The following is a 10921-nucleotide window of genomic DNA, read 5'->3' as shown; positions in this document are numbered from 1 at the left end:
GATACTTGGGTAATAAAATAGATATAATACATACCTTGTTAATGTAGCCTGAATCCATGAAGCTCGAGAGCCTAGTGCCTCAAGTGTGACACCTCAAATGGTTCACACATCATCAACACTTGGAATAACCATGAGAAGAAGAAGCTTATGCTCAAATCGGCTAGCCTCATATATGTATCACTAGTGCTAATTTCGTGAGCTAAAGGGGTCCTTATATAGCGTACACATTAGGGTTACACCATGTAACCCATGAATTTACCCATTCCTTATGCTCCATGGGTTTTAACCTCCATGGAGTATCCATGGGTTACCACATGGGTTAAACCCCATATATGGAATCATGGATCATAAGCCCACATATATAAGAATGAATGATTTACACAATCAATCCCCATATATTTAATTACTCTCTTTGATCGCTAAATTAAGTCCAAATTAATTCTTGATCAATTCTAATTAAATAACATGATTTCATATTAATAGATTAGAACTAATAATATATTAATATGTTACAAATGTCTTCTACTCATAAAAGGTTTATCCAAATGTTCCGATGCCATGCAACCCAAATGGACCATGCCGAGTCACGTCAAGTACATACTAATTATAGTTATGGACTTAGATACTAATCCAACATTGTATTCTTCCTGATGTGTCTTATGCCTTGAGAATGGTGACTCAATTTCAGGATAATCCAGATAGAGCCCACTGGATAGCTGTCAAGAATATTCTAAAGTATTTACAAAGATCCACATAAATGTTCTTAGTTCTTGGTGGAAATGATACCTTGAGAGTGATAGGTTATAGTGACGTCAACTTTCAAATAGAAAAAGATAACCTTTTTTCATAGTCTAGCTAGATGTTCCTATTGAATTGTGGAGCAGTGACATAGAAGAGTTCCAAGCAAAAAATGGGGGGCAATTATACTTGTGAATCATAGTGCATAACAGCGAGTGAAATATCAAAGGAATCGTCTTGGTTAAAGAATTTCATCAGGAATCTTGTAGTTGTTCCGACTATTGACGAACCAATGTAACTATTTTGTGACAGTGAATGTGCGATTGCTTTAACCAAAGAACTGAAAGATCATGGAAGGTCCAAGTATATTGATAGGAAATAGCATTACATCAAACATAGAGTAGAAGGTGGGCATCTCCTAGTGAACGAGTGTCATCAGAAGATAATCTTGCAAATCCTTTCACAAAGGCTCTAAGTAGGGCCAAGCACATCCAGCATGCTAGGAGCATTGATTTGAGAGGCGACATTAGTTTTAGTAGTTAGTTGATAGGTTGAAACTTTTAAACAAAATAAATTGGAATTGTTTTTGGTGATTAAATAATGGAGAATTTTTTTTATGAGTATTTGTACTACCTTATTCAATTATTTATTATTGTGTTTCAATTTGCATGTTTCACTTCCTGAATAATTTTGTTACTATTTGAATTCCACAGTCGTTCATATTTTTGGAAGTAAGTAGTGATTCAAGATTGTCTTGAATCGTTTGTTGATTGTCTATGGAGATTAGACATTGCATGGGTATTGCTACAATATTCATGAGTACTTAGAAAATGGAGATTTTGATTATTGGATAAACCCACACTTAGAGATTACTTCAAGGATCTTATCATGAGTAATTCTAAGACGATAATATCTACTATTCTTAAAGAATAAATATATAGTTTGTAGTTTGTTAATCAGTTGTGGATAGGTTTAGCCAAACACATCTCATAATTGGATGTTATAAAGAGTAGTTCCATGCATGATTTGGTTAGTAAAGTGTATGACTATATTGTCAAAGTAATTCGTTCCTTTTTCCCTAACAGGAAAAGCGATGTATCTTTAGGCCCCTTAGTGATTGGATGTTAATATTGTAGTGTTGGGTCCAACCGAGACTAGACTGATGTGCTCAGTTGGCAGTTTGACCACGTCATCATAAATTGGAAATTAGGAAACATGATCTTGGACAATAATATTGATTATAATTTATGTCTCGTGTCCATATGATATCATGAAGAATGAAGGAGTAGTTGATCACTTATCATAGGGCCAATGTTTGATTTGAATTTGAGTTCAACAATGGTGTTATAAACCACTCTTTGTTGTTTGGTTCGAGGTTATACTAGCAATTGTAGTTATAGACTTATCAAAGTTGGGGACTGTTGGATTAAGGTGTCTAATCTTATAACTAAATTGGTATAAACTTGTAATTAGAAGCAAAGTTCTTTTTGGCTTGCCCTGATAACTAGAAGCTGATTAGAATGACATTTATAGATAAAGGAAATGGTTTATTAGTTTATTACATGACTAGGTTATAACCCGTGGATACCACGGGTGAGAAATTAAAAAATAGCTTTAATTAAATTATAACTTCATTATTGAGCAATCATACTAAAAAATTTAATAATTAATAAATATATATGTTTTGTTTAAAATTACATATTGATATAATGATTGGTTTAAATTATAAAAGCATATTGGTTTGGATATCCAATCAGCATTTTGTATTTGTAGATATGTTAAAAAATTATCATTTTGTATAATGCGTTATAAATTTAAATAAAAAAACAAAAATTGATATAAATAATAAAATTTTACAAAGTTTTATAATTTTCTAAAAACTTCTTTATACACAACATTGGATGTTTTATTTTTTAGTCTATCATCATTATCTAAAATTAATAATTTTAATCATTTTCTACTTTGAAATCTAGATAAAACAACATACAATTTGTCATGTTTAAAAACAAGATCCTTGAGAAACAAACCAACATTTGATAAAGATTGTGTTTGACTCTTATTATTTATCATTGCAAAACATACAACCAATGCAAAATTTAAATCTATTTGGATGACATGCTCTAATTTGGTTTTTTTAACACGAAGAAATAAAAGTATGATGATATAATATACAAATCAACAAAAGTACGTTGCCATTTCTTGTCAATTATATAATGTCCTAATGAGGAAAATAATTGTAGTAGAATGCTATAATTGGGTATTTTTTTTTCAAAATAATATGCTTCAGTAATAAACTAAATGTATAGAGTAAATTACATGAATGGTCCCTATGGTTTAGGGTAATTTGCACGTTTGGTCCCTAACTTATTTTTTTAACTCGGAAGGTCCCTATTGTTTGTTTTTGTTACACGCTTGGTCCCTGTCTTACCTAAAAAGATTATTTTGCCCCTAATTTTTTAATTTATTTAAATAAACACACTCTCAACCCCACTCCCATCATTTTTCCATATTAAAATAATAGTTTTTTTACGTAAGACAAGGACCAAGCGCGTAACAAAAACAAATAGAAGGGACCAAACGCGTAACAAAAACAAACAGTAGGGACCTTCCGAGTTAAAAAGGTAAATTAGGGACCAAACGTGCAAATTACCCCAAACCATAGGAACCATTCGTGTAATTTACTCAAATGTATAATAACTTAACAGAAAGAAACAAAATCATTATGCTATAAAAACACTAAAACATGTAAAGTCTGTGAAAAGCATGACCTACGATTGACATAACACTTCACTTACTGAAAGTTATTGCCACTATAAATATTTCAGTATATTGAAATATAAACTCGCTCAAGCATTCCAACAACATAAAATAACATACAAAGTAATCTATAAGTTTACAAAGCAAAAAAAAATTGACCAATAAGGAAAAATAATTTGATCATTTAAGCATAGAAAGTCAAAAACTTTAATAATCATTATATATAAACTTTTATATTATATTGAAACTATTATTCTATAAAAAAAAATGGGAAATACCTCTTTTTGAGTATCTTTCTCATATCTTCCCATATTTCCTTTCTTATTTGAAAGTCAGATGCATTGAAAATATTACAATTTGTTCTTGTAATTGTTTTCTTATTTTGAAATATGATGTTTTAATAAACATATAAAATAATAAAATCATATTGATAACTTATCAAATGAATATATGCATACAGAAACTTGTGCTCATTGAACCAATTTAACGTTACCAAATACAACAAGAGCTTTAACACAGATTGTGATCCATATACATACCTGTCTTCCTAATAAAACATCTCCAAGGTGCCACATGTCCTTCTTATATAAACACCTACATTCCACGTGGCTTCTTCTTGTGATACAATATTATCTTTTCCGGTCTTAACATGTATTTGGACACAATTGGCATAAGAGTTCAATTACCCACATCACATCTCTTAAAACCATCAAATTCTTATATCTAATAGCTTGATTTTTTAGGCTATTTACAGCGTGAATGTAGGGATTCAAGATTCAAAATTTAAAATTTGAACACCCCATCTTCCATATATCTACATTGCTTCTTCTCATAACCTTAGCTCCAACTCCATCTCACTTGCTCTCTGTTTCCATCTTTTTCCGAGCCGTCGACAAAGGTTTTTTTTTTTGCCGTTTTCCATGGTCATCGATGGGGTCTATCTGTCTCCGGTGCTTGGGCTCCTATATACGAGTTTTGATAAAGCCCAAACGATGTATTAATTTAATCTATTTCCACAATGCTTGAATTTTAATTTCCCACGTTTAATTTTTAGGTCTATGTTCATCAAGTTGTTTTTGGTTTTCCATATTTTTTGTATTTTAAGTTTTCAGATCCATATGGAGATGCGAAAGTTGAAGCGTGACCCAATGATTCCTTCCCTTACTTAATGTTTACTTATGGTGGAACTAGGCTGAATCCTTACTTTTGGTTCTAATTATAGTTGGAAGACATTGATAACACCGTAAGGACAACCCTATTATATTTATTTTTTCATCTTGATTTTGTTTTGTTTGATTTTAAGGCATTGTTATATTTAGGGCCTTAAACCTACAAGTGACCACTAAGTAATCATTCCAAATTTGTTTTCTTTATGATTTTCGGTTTTGATTTTAGGGTTTTTTATATTCATGTACCGAAGATCAAAGATTCAATGTTTTTTTGGGGAGATTGATAAATTGAGTACACTTCACATGACCATTTTGTGTGTCATATAATAGGAAATTTTAATTTTTAATTATCTCATTTGACAGTCATTTCCCATATACAAAGTTGAGGTTTTGACATGGTCTATGAAATTTTTTGATCGGACGATAATGACAATTATAAAGATTATTATGATATATATATATATATATATATATATATATATATATATATATATATATATATATATATATATATATATATATATATATATATATATATATATACCTTAAAATTGTGGGTTTTTATCTTTTAGGAACATTTGTGGGTCATCTAGAAAGGGGTTCATTCTTTTTAAAGTTTTGGCCTTACAATAGCTGTATGTTTTTTTAACATCTTATTTTACTTTCATGAACATGATAAAATTCATATATTCTATTAGAATTTTATATAGAAGCAATATCATTGGTTTAATACCCGGAGAAATTGGAATAACTTGAAAATGTTGAATTTGGTAATGAATTTTTATGCCATTTCCACATGTGATTAGGAATTTGGTTAGTATTGTTTAATGTAAGTATACAATGGACTGTCAACTTCATCAAATTAGTTACAATTTAGAGTGTTTTGTTTTCATTTTTATACAAAAAATGTGTATTTCTATTGGTTTATAAACTTGCGATCAAATAGGTTGACTTATGAATGACCTTTAGAGCTTGGGAGTCGTAATTAAGTACCTTCATGATCTTCGGTTTGTTGTAAATAAGTTGCTATGATCTAATCAAGGTAGTAATGGTTTTATCTAATCATGGTAGTAATGCTTTGAGTACAAACATAGGGAATGTAAGTAGATTAAGTTAGTTCTTTTTTTTTTTCAATTAATTGTTGTCTTTTCGGATTACTGATCAACTATTTAAGGTGTTCGCATGAGTTTGTTAATTAATTTCATAATCTGTTGATTTAGAGCATGGTATGCCATTTTAAAGTATACTCTATTTTATTACGGCTAGTCATTGAACAAATTTCACATATCTCGCTAAATTTAACATAATAAGTATCAATTTTGGTTTTTTTGAAGTCGCATAACGGATATCAAGATGCACTCAGATAAAATATTAAAATATTGACATTGAGTTATCGAAGAGAGGTATAAGATGCACTCATTTTTCATTGTTTGAACTTAAGTGATTCAATAAATCAAGTTGTTATTTGGTTTAGTTGGCCTTGATGTATTATGTCGTTTGTTCTAAACATGGATGTAGAGCATAAAGCATTTGAAAAACTGCTCATCAACTACTACAATACTTTATACTTGAGATTAACAATTTTTTTCTTTAATCATAGTTCGTAGGTGCAAAATTTTAATCTACTAATTACACGTCGTTGATTTCTTAAGTAGGAATTTCCATCATGTTAAGCTTTTCAAAGGAAATTTAATTCATTTGTTAACTTTCATTTGGGTGCAATTCAAAGTACATTACTATAACAGGGTAGTACATGAAAGTGCATTGCTTTTGACGTATTAGTTTGGAAAGTATTTCTACAGGATTGGTTTGCTCCTTATAATGAATGTTGCGAATTTTCATTTTTATAAGGTTACTTTGGTGTTGTAAATTGTTGTAATTTTACCCTTTTTATATCTTTATTTTGGGAAAATTTATACTATTTTATTATTTTTTTAAGGACCATTTCTATAACTTTCTCTTATACTATAAAGATGTACTTTAATAGGAACTAACATTTTGATCTTTTTTTAAACTTTTTTTATCAACAAAATAGTAATGGAGACCATTAATAGGAAAAACTTACTTTTTGTAGTTCTTTTTAGTTATGAACAATGTTCTATTACTCTTAAATTATAGCACTGTATTTTTTTAGATTTTTATATACAATAAAAATGTTGGACATTGACCATTTTAATATGTATTATTTTTACTATTTTAAGTTCTTAACCAGTGACAAACACGGGTTTTCAAATTTATGATTAAATGCTATGTTTTTTGTAATTATATATGTTTTTTATATTTGACAACCGTGTAGTACACGAGTTATAACATAGTGCTACATAAAGTAAATATCTTGACGGTACGTATCATCGAAAAATATGAAAAATAGTGAAAATAATAATAAATATAGAGCTTATATAGTGCTAAATTTTAGGCTGATTGATGTCACCAATTACCTTCATTAGAGTTTTTGTAATTCCATGCAAAAGAAAAAATATATTAAATAGTGAGCAACAGTAAGCGGCCTATTCCCGGAGCCTTAGACAGCCTGTTGATAGATATGTTCTATAATTGTGAGTATGAAGTAGAACATGATGAAAAAACATCCTATGGACACCGCTACTTTCCAAGTCGCAGTTACAGCTGCCGTGATGGCTGTCGTGATAGATGTCCTTGCAAACCGTAACGCTATCAACGCAAGTAATGCTGACGAAGGGGTTGAAAATCCCGATCGTAGTATCAATCTAGGAAGCCAACAAACGATAACAGTCGCAGGCTTGCGAAGCCACAACTCAGAGTTCAAGAAACGGAAGCGTCAAGCCCAAAAGGGACGCAAGCAATATTGGGGAACGCTCCCGAAGTGTAGCAAGTGTATCTATCATCATAATGGAGCCTGCTGGGTATTGCAATGTATCAATTGCAACAGACTGGGACACATTGCTCGTTTCTGTGGAACCACCACCACTAGAGCCAGCCAGGGTTGTTATTATTATGGTGACACTGGTCACTATAAAAGAAATTGCCCGAAAAGGGAGAATAACGAAAGCACCCACGTCCACATAACTCCGACTCGATACCTCGTTTCCACCACCAATATGGTGAGATAGGGCACGTCAAAAAAGGATTGTCCAATAACAAAGAACTTTGGCGCAGACATGGAAATACTAAGGATCACTGCCGCAGGAGAGACTACCCCGGACCATCATTAAATTATTTAAGGCGTTCGTTGTAACAGACTCATAAAACATGTTTAAAACTAGTCCAACTTGATTCTTATCTTTTGCGAGACCCCGTCAGTAAAGGGACCCTCGTGCTGCGTATACTTGCCTTTTGTAGTATACCTTGTTTGCAACAACATTCCTCTAGTTACTCTAAAGTAGTATAACTCTGTTCAAAGTTGCGTTGTTGTGTTTTGTCTGTAACGCCTTATGTTCAAATCTAGTGTCTTTACTTTCAAGTATGTCCGATATTATTATACCACGAGAGTCAATTCAATTCGCACAATACCAGTTTTGTGCGCGCATCTCTATCTTCGAAATCTTCTTTCTAGCGAAGCCATCATTACAGAACACCGAAGTGCTCATTCATAGAGTACCTCATGTTCCTTATCCTTTCTGAAGAAATCTCAGTAAACCTCCCCGAAGTACCACTCCTACAGTACGTCAAGTTCAATCTAAAGACCCATACGGTGGATTTATCGCTGAAGAATGTATACATAGGGGTGGTATATAATAAAGGTTCTACAGGTTAAGAATTAATGATTCCACTTTTACTTCTTTTCCTTGTTTGGATGTGAGGTTAAAGAAGAATCATTTATTCGAGTACATTTTCAATCTTAATTATATACGACTTGTATACACGAGACTGCGATTGATGAACCATGTATGACTTCTAATATGAACTTCAGGATGGAGACTGCCCAAGACTACGAGTGATCGCATCATCATGCGAACAAACTTAGAACCTAATACGACTTCTGTAACCAGATCGCCCTACGGTCTAACACCCATGGAGATACAAGAACCGTCCAGACAATTTAACGACTATTCAGCAACAAAATGAAAAGACCAAGCTTCTCAACTTTGAGAACTCCAGTCTTATTCTTCAAGAAGACAGACTTCAGCGGGTGCGATCATACCAACACTAATGCACCGGAACCCATCAGAACTCCACAGTTAAACGTGCTTAGGCGAGAGGAGTATTAGTATGGGTAACACCTTGGAAAGTCCTCTTAATGCAGACCTCAATAGGATTTCCATTAGAAATCATTACCTTATGCCTTGCATAGATGAATTGGTTGATCAACCGCAAGGAACGAGGTGCATTTCAGAAATTAACCCAAGATCCAAATATCACCAGTTACGAGTGTTAATGAAGGATATCCCGAGGACGATCTTCCGAACTTGATGTGGACCCTACGAGTGCGTAGTGATATCCTTCGGATATGACCAATACACCCATAGTATTCATGAGCTTAATGAATAGGGTACGCTATTCTGACTTGGATCAGTTCGTGATTGTCCTTGTAAATGGCTTGCTTATCTACTCTCATAGTAAGAAGGAAATCATAAAGAGTATCTACAACAAACCATGGAAACATTACGATCAGAGAAACTCTTCGTGAAATTCTCTAAATACGAGTTTGGGAAATTGAAGAGTCGAATTCCTAAAGCACACTATTAGTGATGTGGGAATTCTTGAGGACCCTTCAAATAATCAAAACCGTTGAGAATTTGTCATCACCAAAGACACCGACGAGAATTCACCGAATTCTAGGTCTCGCTGACCTACTATCGAGAGTTCATCCAGAACTCATCGCGAATTACGAAACCTCTTACGACTTTGACTCAGAAGGGAGTGGCCCTTGACTAGGAGGAGAAGCAAGAGGAAGAAACCTTTGGGAATCCAAGTGAGAGACCAAATCCTTTTGGAGACCTCACACTAGAAAGGCTTAATATGCTTCAGAAAGCGTAGTAAGCTAAATCCAAGATAGTTAGGACCTCCAGGATTCGTGCGCGAATCGGCCCTGTAACTCACAAACCCAACCGACACCGTGAACTCAATAACGTACATTTTTCCCTTCACGTCTCGAGTTTGAAAACGTACCTTTCCGTCAGGAATCTCGTAATCCCACTCGACGAGATCGAGATCAATGAGATCCTTGCCTTCGTGGAAGAACCTGTAGAGATCATGGACCGTGAGGTCAAGCAGACAAAGCAAAGCCGCATCCTGATTGTGAGGGTTCGCTGGAACGCCAAGCGAGGACCGAAATTCACATGGGATCGCGAGGATCAAATGAAAATGAAATATCCTCATCTATTTGCTTAGTTATCTGTAACTACTTTATTTGCTAAGACTTTAATTTCGGGACGAAATTCCCTTTAACGGGGGGATGATGTGACCACCCGAAATTTTCATTTGTTCAAACTTTAAAGTCAAGCACTTAAATTATAAGTCAATTACTTTTCCTAATATTTTTTATCCAATTTCAAGTGTGTTTGAGTGTTTTTAGTATTTATTCTTCAAACGAACGGATGAAAGGAAGTACCGTCTTGAGTCTTGGAGTTGCAAAACCGCACATACCACCTTAATAAAGACTTCACGACCAAACTTTTAGAGTTTGGGTTGTAAACTCCCTAGTGTCCATGAACTCATGCCTTAGGCAAGAGTTTACTCCCCAAACTCCTCACTTTTCACTTCCATTCTCAAGAACACCCTCAATTCTCTCTCAACTATCTTCCCGTCTTTCACCCGATCTCCCGAAAATGTAAGTGTTTCTCGACTTGGATTGTTGTTATAACCTAATACCTAGTGTTTATACATCACTTCATCCATTCAATTTTGTGTTTTACTTAGATCTTCAAAACACCAAGAACACACACTAATGTTCTTGGACCTTAAACACCAAATAAAGCTTCTATCTTGTAAGTACAGTTGCCCTAGCTTCTTGGCTGCTTAATATGAACTTTATAACACTTGAAAATCATCAAATAACACAAGAACAAAGGAGTTTACGGCCAAGGATGTTCTTGGGCCGTAAACCCATTTTTAAGTTGTAAAATGGACATTAGGCCCTTCCTGAGCCTTGGATGCAAACCTTGAACCTTCCTAGAAGTGTTTAAGACCTTAAAAAATAATCAAAACTTGTCCCTAAGAGAGTTTACAACCGTGAACACATAATAATATGGTCATTTGGCCGTAAACTCCACAAGGTGGTCTTATTATGCCCCTAATGCTTTCCTAAGGCTTGGACTTGATCATTTGATGCACACTCA

General features: G+C 33.6%; 1 pseudogene; it reads left to right on the top strand.

Moving 5' to 3' along the window:
• The first annotated feature begins 8770 nt into the window (after positions 1 to 8770).
• On the top strand, positions 8771 to 8889 carry LOC145013706 (5S ribosomal RNA; annotated as a pseudogene).
• Positions 8890 to 10921: the final 2032 nt, after the last annotated feature.

This window comes from Lactuca saligna, chromosome 8, assembly GCF_052625555.1.
Source record: "Lactuca saligna cultivar CGN05327 chromosome 8, ASM5262555v1, whole genome shotgun sequence".
NCBI lineage: Eukaryota > Viridiplantae > Streptophyta > Magnoliopsida > Asterales > Asteraceae > Lactuca > Lactuca saligna.
Note: the sequence above shows the minus strand (reverse complement) of the source record. Positions and strands in the feature narration are given on the sequence as shown.